This window comes from Globicephala melas, chromosome 11, assembly GCF_963455315.2.
Source record: "Globicephala melas chromosome 11, mGloMel1.2, whole genome shotgun sequence".
NCBI lineage: Eukaryota > Metazoa > Chordata > Mammalia > Artiodactyla > Delphinidae > Globicephala > Globicephala melas.
This window is the reverse complement of record NC_083324.2, coordinates 47,441,012-47,451,069: the sequence shown is the minus strand read 5'-3', so window position 1 is coordinate 47,451,069 and position 10,058 is coordinate 47,441,012. Positions and strand designations below refer to the sequence as shown.

General features: G+C 40.0%; 1 pseudogene; it reads left to right on the top strand.

The window, feature by feature from the left end:
• The first annotated feature begins 2,120 nt into the window (after nucleotides 1–2,120).
• LOC132598170 (deoxyuridine 5'-triphosphate nucleotidohydrolase pseudogene) lies at nucleotides 2,121–2,669 on the top strand (annotated as a pseudogene).
• Nucleotides 2,670–10,058: the final 7,389 nt, after the last annotated feature.

Below are 10,058 nucleotides of genomic sequence, written 5' to 3'. Positions count from 1 at the left end.
TCTGGCTGGGCCTGGCTTGTGGTCCTGTCTCCAGGGAGGAGGGACTGGGAGGGTGTGGAGGGTGGCAATTATGATGACACCTGGCAACTGTGTGGCCGCATTCCCAGCGCAGATGTGGACAGGGCCTGTTCGGCTGTGGGGAGTCTGTAGAAGGAGCGGGCTGTCCTCCCGGGAAGCGTGAGTTCTCAGGTGTGGCATCTGGCCATTTCCTGCCCTCAGAAGGGTGGCTGCTCCTGGTTATACCTTCCTGTCCCAGGCCTCAGTTTCCACTTTTTTTTTTTTTTTGGTATGCGGGCCTCTCACTGTCGTGGCCTCTCCTGTTGCGGAGCACAGGCTCTGGACGCGCAGGCTCAGCGGCCATGGCTCACAGGCCCAGCCACTCCGCGGCATGTGGGATCCTCCCGGACCAGGGCACGAACCCGTGTCCCCTGCATCGGCAGGCGGACTCTCAACCACTGCGCCACCAGGGAAGCCCAGTTTCCACTTTTTACATTGAGAACCAATTGCCTGGGGCCTGTCCACCTGGCAGGGGACCTTTGGGAACAAGTGCTCCAGGGCCTTGCAGACTGTCAGGCCCCTGTGGGTATTCAGGTGATGCTGTGGGGGACACTGAAGGGGACCCTGCCCGGGAAGCTGGCTCCAGGCCCAAAAGCCAAATCTCTGTGAGCAAAGCAAAGGTTCCCTCCTTCCCTCTCTCCCTCCCTCCCTTCTTCCTTCCCTCTCTCTCTCCCTCTCTGCCTGGGAAGTCTCTTCTGTCCTGTGACACCCCCTCCAAGCTTACACACATGCACACTGTACTAGTTTTCTGTTGCTGTTGTAACATATTGTCACAAACTTAGCGGCTTTAAGCAACACAGATTTATTACCTTATAGACCTGCAGGTCAGAAGGTCAAAATGGGTCTCACTAAGCTAAAATCAGCTGTCGTAGGGGAATTTATTTCCTTGCCTGTTCCAGCCTCCAAAGGCTGCCCACAATTCCTTAGCTCACAGTTCCTTGTATCTTCAAAGCCAGCAACGGCTGGTCAAGTCTTAAGAGATGTAACTGAAATTTATGCATTTTCATTGCTGTATTGCATTCCACTAGATAAATATACCACAGTTTATCCATTCCTCTGCTGATGGAGCGTTTGGGCTCTTTTTTTTTTTTTTTTTCCTTCACATTTGAGGTGTGTTGTCGTGAATGTTTTGGTACTCTTCTTGGATCATATGTACAAATGTTTGCCCAGAGTATGTAACTGGGAGTAGAATTGCTGGGTCATAATGTGTGGGGATATTCAGCTCTATAAGACAATGCCAAATTGTTTTCCAAAGTGGAACTATGAATAATCCTGCCAGAAATGTATAAAAGATAGATACTGGGTAGTGTCAGATTTCTTAAGTTTTCTTAAGCAAATGAGTGTAAATTCTGGTCTTGATTTGCATTTCCCTCATTATTAAAGAGGTTGAATATCTCTTTGTATGTTTGTTTAAATTTCCTCTTCTTGCAATGCCCATTCATGTCTTTTGTCATTTTTCTATTGTCTTTTTATTATTGATCTGTGGCTTCTTTACATCTTGATCCTTTTTCTCCCCAGTAATACAAGTTTTTCAATATATTCTCCCAGTTGTGTTTATTTTAACTCTATGATTTTCATTTTTGAGTAGTCAAATTTATAATCAAAAAAATTTTTTTAATTCATTTGTTTATTTATTTTTTGTCTGTGCTGGGTCTTCGTTGCTGTGCGCGGGCTTTCTCTAGTTGCGGCGAGAGGGGGCTACTCCTTGTTGTGGTGCGCAGGCTTCTCATTGCAGTGGCTTCTCTTGTTGCGGAGCACGGGGTCTAGGCGCGCAGGCTTCAGTAGTTGTGGCACGCAGGCTTCAGTAGTTGTGGCTCTCAGGCTCTAGAGCACAGGCTCAGTAGTTGTGGCACACGGGCTTAGTTGCTCCGCGGCATGTGGGATCTTCCCGGACCAGGGCTCGAACCCGTGTCCCTCGCATTGGCAGGCAGCTTCTTAATCACTGAGCCGCCAGGGAAGCCCTATTTTATGGTTAGCATAGACTAGCATAGCTTTTGTGTCCTGATTAAGAAATCCTTTTTTGGTTCACCCTGCTCCCTCTTGTGCTCACATTCTGCCCTGCCATGCCCTGCTCTCAGGAAACAAGTCGTCTCCCCCAGCAAGGTGGCCCAGCTGGCAGAGGAGGGCGGCATACCGCTCCACTTTGCCCAGCTCTCGGAGCACACCACCGCCCAGACCAAGGGGACTACATGCACCGCAGGCTCTGACCTGTACACTGCCTGTGATTGCACAGTACCACCTATGGAGAAAGCCCTTGTGAAAACCAACATTCAGGTACCTCTTCCTTCTGGGTGCTATGAGAGAGTAGCTCCATGTTCTAGCTTGGCTGCAAAACATTTCATAGATGTAGAAGCTGGTGGCATAGATGAAGATTGTAGAGGAAATGTTGGTATTGTACTATTTAATTGCGGCAAAGTTTGAAGTAAAAAGTGTGATAAAATTGCACAGCTCATTTGTGAACAGATTTTTTTTACCCAGAAAGAGAGGAAGTTCAAGTTTTAGATGACACTGTAAGGGTTTCAGGAGGCTTTGGTTCTACTGGTAAGAATTTAAAATGTATGCCAAGAACAGAGAATGAGGAAATGTTCCTTGAAAAGAAAGACTTTGCTTAAAGTGAAAAAAAAAAGAAAAAAGAAATCATTTTTCATGTAAAGTCAAAAATATATTCCAGTAAAAGGAACTAGACCCTAGATGCTAAGTAATGTTTGATTCCATTTAAATGACATTTTGTAAAAGGCAAAACTATAGAAACAGTGATTGCAAGAGATTGTGGGGTAGAAGGAGGAGAAACACAAGGGGATTTTAGGGGTAATGGAACCCCTCCACATCATGATTTTGGTGCTAGATATACTATTCTATACCTTTGTCAAAACCCACAGAACTGTACACAACAAAGGGTGTATTTTACTGTACATAAAATAAAAAGTATATAAGAGATACAAATATAAAATTGAAAAAAGGCTGGGACAGGGACTTCCCTGGTGGTCCAGTGGTAAAGAATCCACCTGCCAATGCAGGGGACATGGGTTCAATCCCTGGTCGGGGGAAAATATATATATATATTTTTTTTTTTCCAATAAAAGTTTTGTTCTTTAAATTTAGGTCCTTAATAGGGCTGAAATTTTTGTTTATGGTGTGAGACAGGAACCAATGTTAATTTTTTTCCATTTACTGACCTGTCATGCAAGTCTGTCTCTCATATATCCAGATTTGTTTGGGACTTCCCTGGTGGTCCAGTGGGTAAGACTCCATGCTCCCAGTGCAGGGGGTCCGGGTTTGAGCCCTGGTCGGGGAACTAGATCCCTCATGCGTGCCGCAACTAAGAGTCCGCATGCCACAACTAAGAAGCCTGCATGCCGCAACTGAAGATCCCGCATACCACAACGAAGATCCCATGTGCTGCAACTAAGACCCGGTGCAGCCAAAATAAATAAAATAAAATAAATATTTTAAAAAATTGTTTGCATAAATCTATTTCTGGGCTATTTAGCTACTCCTGCACTGAGACCACCTTGTCTTTAATGAATATAACTTTATAATAGATTCTGATGTTTGGCAGGACAAATCATTCCTCCTTATTATTCTTCAGAATTGTCTTAGGTATTCATGCCCTTTGTTCTTCCATAGTAATTTTAGAGTTATCTTGACAAATTTCACAAAAAAATACCTTTTGGATTTTGACTGGATTTGTACTGAATCTACAGATCAACATGGGGGAAAATTGACAACTTTTATTCATGACTATTAGATATCTCTCCATTAATTTTTCTTTTTAACATATTTCTGTAAGTTTTATAATTATTTTACACACAGGTCTTGCACTTATTTTTTTTTTTTTTTTTTTTGCCCTGCTGCATGGCTTGTGGGATCTTAGTTCCCTGACCAGGGATTGAAACCCAGCCCACAGCAGTGAAAGTGCCGAACCCTAACCACTGGACCTCCAGGGAATACCCTTGCACATATTTTTAAAACATTTTTTATTGTGGTAAAATATACCTAATATAAAATTGATCATTTGAAACATTAAAAAAATTTAGCAAAGGTAAATGTGAAATTGACATACAAAATTGTAAGATATTCAAAGTGTACATTGTGGTTCTTTGATATACATGTATATTACAAAAGGACTCCCTTCATCTAGTTAATTCACACATCTATCACCTCACATATTTATCTTGTGTGTGTGTGTGTGAGAAACTTATGTTCTACTGTCTTAGCAAATTTCAATTATACAATATAGTGTTATCAACTATAGTCACCATGTTTTTACATTATATCCTCAGACCTTATTCCTCTTACAGTTGAAAGTAATTACCCTTTTACCAACCTCTTCCTATCTCCCCACCCACAGCCCTTGGAAACCACTTAAACTTTCTGTTTCCACTAGTTTTGACTTAAAAAAGAAAAAAATTCCACATATAAGTGATACCATACAGTATTTGTCCTTCTCTGTCTGTTCACTAGCATAATGCTCCCAAGATCCATCCATGTTGTCATAAATGGCAGGATTTCCGTTTTTTCTTGTGGCTAAATAGTATTTCATTGTATATATAAATATATACCACATTTTCTCTATTCATTCATCCGTTGATGGACACTTAATGTTGTTTCCATATCTTGCTATTATTGTTTCCTGTTTCCTTTATTTCTGTCTTAACTTTATAATCTCTTTATTTATTTAGGTTTATATTATTTTGTTCTTTTTTTCACTTCCTATGATGGGCATTTAGTTTATTAACTTTCAGTCTTTCTGATTTTCTTTTATAAAGCAGGTAAAACTATAAATTTCCCACAGAGTACCACTTTTTATACCACCCATAGGTTTGATATGGGTGGTATAAGTTTTTATAGTTTTCACTTATAAGCATTTATATTATCACTCATTTTTAAATATTTTAAATTTTTCATTATGATCTCTTCTTTGACTTCTGAGATAGTCGCAAGTTTTATTAACTTAAAAATATATATTTATAAAACTTAATAAACTTTAGAAAAAATATATGTATATTCCATGTTCATGGATTGAAAGACTCAATATTGTTGGTAAGACGTCAACGCTTCCCAAGCTGACCTATAGATTCAATATAATCTCAATCAAAAGCACAGCAAGCTGTTTTGCAAATATCAACAAACTTATTCTAAAGTTCAAATGGAAACGCAGAAGACCTGGATATCCAACACAGTAGTGAAGAAAAACAAAGTTGGAGGCTTCACACTACCTGATTTTAAGACTTCCTATAAAGTCTTCCATAATCAAAATAGCATGGTATTGGCAAAAGGATAGACACATAGAACCATGGAACAAAGTAGAAAGTTCAGAAATAGACCCACCTAAATATAGTCAACTGCAAAGAAGCAAAGGCAATTCAATGGAGAAAGGATAGTCTTTTCAACAATGGTACTGGAATAATTAGATGACCATATGCAAAAATTTAATGTAAAAAAAAAATGTAAACCCAGATCTTACACCCTTTACAAAAATTAACTCAAAATGGATCATAGACCTAAATGTAAAACACAAAACTATATAAAACTTCTAGAAGACAACATAGGAGAAAATCTAAGTGACCTTGGGTTTGGCAAAGAATTTTTAGATATGACACCAAAAGCAAAATCTATGAAAGAAAAAAATTGATAAATTGGACTTTTTTAAAAAAGATTTATTTATTTTGTTTATTTTTGGCTGCGTCAGGTCTTAGTTGCGGCACGTGGGCTTTTTGTTGTGGTGCACAGTCTTCTCTCTAGCCGTGGTGTGCAGGTTTTCTCTCTCTAGTTGTGGCGCGCAGGCTCCAGCATGCGTTGGCTCTGTAGTTTGCGGCACACAGGCTCAGTAGTTGTGGCACGCGGGCTTAGTTGCCCCGCGGCATGTGGGATCTTAGTTCCCCTGACCAGGGATCAAACTCGTGTCCCCTGCATTGTAAGGCGGATTCTTTACCACTGGACCACCAGGGAAGTCCCAAATTGGACTTTACTAAAATAAAAAACTTCTGCTCTGCAAAAGATGCTGTTAAGAGAATAAAAGGGCAAGCCAGAGACTGGAGAAAATATTTGCAAAACATAGCTGATAAAAGACTTGTATACAAAATATACAAAAAACTCAAAACTCAACAGTAAGAAGGTAAACATCCCAATTTAAAAAACAGGCAAAAGATCTGAAGAGAGAACTCACCAAAGAAGATATACAGATAGCAAATAAGCATATGAAAAGATGCTCAACATTATTTGTCATTAGGAAAGTGCAACTTAAAAGAATGAAAAACTAAATAAAAGAGCATGTATTATTATGGCTAAAATCATAAATTGGCAAGGATGCAGAACAACAAGAATTCTCATTCATTGCTGGTGGGAGTGCAAAATGGTATAGCCACTTTGGAAGACAGTTTCCAGTTTCTTACAAAGCTAAACATAGTTTTACCATATGACTCAACATTCGTGTTCCTAGGTATTACCCAACTGATTTGAAAACTGTATCCACACAAAAACCTGCGCGCAAATGTTTATAGCAGCTTTATTCACAGCTGCCAAACACTGGAAGCAACCAAGATGTCCTTCAATAATTGACAAATGGATAAGCAAACTGTAGTACGTGGATACATTGAAAAATATTATTCTGTGATTTTTGAGAAACAAGCTATTAGGCCATGAAAAGATATGAATGGCCTTAAGTGCATACTGCTGAGTGAAAGAAGCTTGTCTGCAAAGGCTATATAGTGTATGATTAAAGGTATATGACACTCCGGGCTTCCCTGGTGGCGCAGTGGTTGAGAGTCTGCCTGCCGATGCAGGGGACACGGGTTCGTGCCCCGGTCCGAGAGGATCCCGCATGCCGTGGAGCGGCTAGACCCGTGATCCATGGCCGCGGGGAAGATCCCACATGCCGTGGAGCGGCTGGGCCCGTGAGCCATGGCCGCTGAGCCTGCGCGTCCGGAGCCTGTGCTCCGCAACGGGTAGAGGCCACAACAGTGAGAGGCCCGCGTACCACAAAAAAAAAAAAAAAAAAAAAAAGGTATATGACACTCCAGAAAAAGCAAGATATACTGTAAAAAGATCAGTGGTTGCCAGAGCTTTGAGAAGAGAGAGGAGGATTTAATAGGTGGAGCACAGATTTTTTAGGGCAGTGAGACTTCTGTCTGATACTCTAATGGTGGATACATGACTCCACGCATTCATCAAAACCCACAGGACTTTACAGCCCATAGAGTGGACCTTACCATGTACAAATTTAAAAAAAAATCATTTAAGAGATAGAGGGATCCCAGGGTGGAATGCAGACTGTGATAAATGAATGTAACTGTATTACACATGTATGAAAAACATATGGAATTTTAAATTATTAAGCTGTTAGTGACTTCTAATTTAATCTCATTGTAGTCAGAAGACAGGTCTATATGATGCCTATTCTTTGAAATTTGTCTTGAGAACTTCCCTGGCGGTACAGTGGTTCAGACTCCCTGCTTCCAATGCACGCGGTGTGGGTTCAATCCCTGGTCGGAGTACTAAGATCCCACATGCCGTGCAGTGCGGCCAAAAAGAAAAAAAGAAAATTTCTGTCGAGGCTTGCTTTATTGCCTAGTGTATGATAAAGTTTTGCAAATGCTCTGAGTAAGCTTGAGAAAAATGTGTATTCTCTAGTTGTTACATGCAGAATTTTAGAAATGGTCATTAGTTTAATCTTGTTAATTGTGTTATTAAAATAATCTATCTTTGCTAAGTTTTTACATTTTGGCTCCTTGAAAAGGTGCATTGAAATTTCTCATTATGGTATTAGAGCTATCAACTTCTCCTATGAGTTATACTCATTATTTTATATATTTGAAGACATTTATTAGGTTCATATATATTTAATTTTTTGGTGTACTGAACATTTTGTCTTTAGATAATGAATCTCTCTATTAATGATACTTTATGGGTTTTTGTTTTGTTTTGGTAATAGTATAGCTAAATCAGATTTCTTTTGATTACTCTTTGCCTAATATAACTTTTTCCGTCCTTTAACTCTCAGCCTTTTCATGTCCCTATGCTTTAAGTGTGCCTTCTTACAGAGTGACCAAGTTGTCATCAAAATCAAAACACTTGTGAGAGGGAAAGGGGGCGCTATGAATAATTACACAAGCATAAAAGACATAAACTGGGTATGTTCTGGGAAATACTGGCCACGCTGTTTATTTATTTTTAAATATTTATTTGGCTGTGCCAGGTCTTAGTTGTGGCATGCGGGCTTTTTAGTTGCAGCATGCAGGCTCTAGTTCCCTGACCAGGGATGGAACCTGGGCCCCATGCATTGGGAGTGCAGAGTCTTAACCACTGTACCACCAGGGAAGTCCCGGCCGCCCTATTTAAAAACAGCATATTAATTTGATTTTTCAAAAGCTCAATCCAATTATCTCTTTTAACTAGTGATAATCAATATACTTTGATTCATTTTTGCAGTCACAGTTACTGAAATCCACTTTTTCTATGTTTCCTTTTTTCTTTTCTTCCCTTTTTCGATTGAGGTCTTGTTTTTGTTTTTCCCTTTAGCCTACCTTTTTCCACTGCTGTTTTCTAGCTATATTATTGTAGTGGTTATCCTTAAAATTTTGTCATGCAAATGTAACTTTGAGGGACTTCCCTGGTGGTCCAGTGGTTAAGACTTCGTGCTTCCACTGCAGGGAGCATGGGTTGGATCCTTGATCAGGGAACTAAGATCCCGCAAGCCAGGCAGCATGGTGTGGCCAAAAAAAAAAAAAAAACGAGAAAAGTAACTTTGAAATCTTGGTGTCTTTCTCCTACACCTTGAACAATAGAAAGATTTTAAGATACTTTGGCTCTCATCATCTCCATCATGAAATATGTTATTGCTGCCCACCATTTTATCTTTCTTTTTTAACTCCACAGTTGAACAGAGCTTTTATTATTTAATGCAATCAATATTTGGATTTGCTTACATGTTTACCATTTAGATTGCTCATCACTGCCTATCAGTTTGTCGTCTTGACATAATTTTCCTCCTCCTTATCCTCTTTTTTTTCCCCAATGGTTCCAGACCCATTTATTGATGAGTTCCTCTTTTATCCAGTTTCTGAACTCTTTTTTTCACTACACTGTATATTCCTACTCCAAAACTTTGTTGTTTTTTTTTGGCCACGCTGCGAGGCTCGTGGGATCTTAGTACCCCAACCAGGGACTGAACCCGGGCCCCTGGCAGTGAAAGCTCAGAGTCCTAACCACTAGACTGCCAGGGAATTCCCACCAAAACCATTCTTAATTGTTTGTATTATTTTAGGATTTTGCATTTTCATATACATTTTATTTTATTTTATTTGGAGCATCCCCCTCCTTAACTTTTAGAAGTTCCATTAAATCAGATCTGTTGCTAACTCAATTTTTGACTATAACTCTCTTCATTTTACTCTGACAGATAATTTTGCTGAGTAAGCAATTCTAGGTTGGCTGTTATTTCCTATCAACATGTTGAAGATACTCTTCACTCTCTTCTGGTTTCCTTGTTGCTTAACAACTTTTGGTTATTTCTTTAAAAAAAAGAAAAGAAAAAGAAAATTCAAAAGTCTTAGAGTTAGGGCTTCCCTGGTGGCGCAGTGGTTGAGAGTCCGCCTGCCGGTGCAGGGGACACAGGTTCCTGCCCCGGTGCGGGAAGATCCCATATGCTGCGGAGCGGCTGGGCCCGTGAGCCATGGCCGCTGAGCCTGCGCGTCCGGAGCCTGTGCTCTGCAACGGGAAAGGCCACAACAGTGAGAGGCCCGCGTACCGCCAAAAAAAAAGTCTTAGAGTTAAACAGTGAGTCTTCAACATTATAAAGCTATTTATAACAGTAATTAAAGTAGTGGTAACATTTTCCCCTTATGAAAATGTCATAGACTTCAAATCACAACTTGGATCCTCAATGATTCAGGTGTTTTATCTTACAAATATGGGTTTGGTCAGTTTTAAGATAAAATTCCTCCAAATATGTTGTCCACAACTTTTGTTTCTTAACAGAAGTCTGTAGACATGGCTCATTT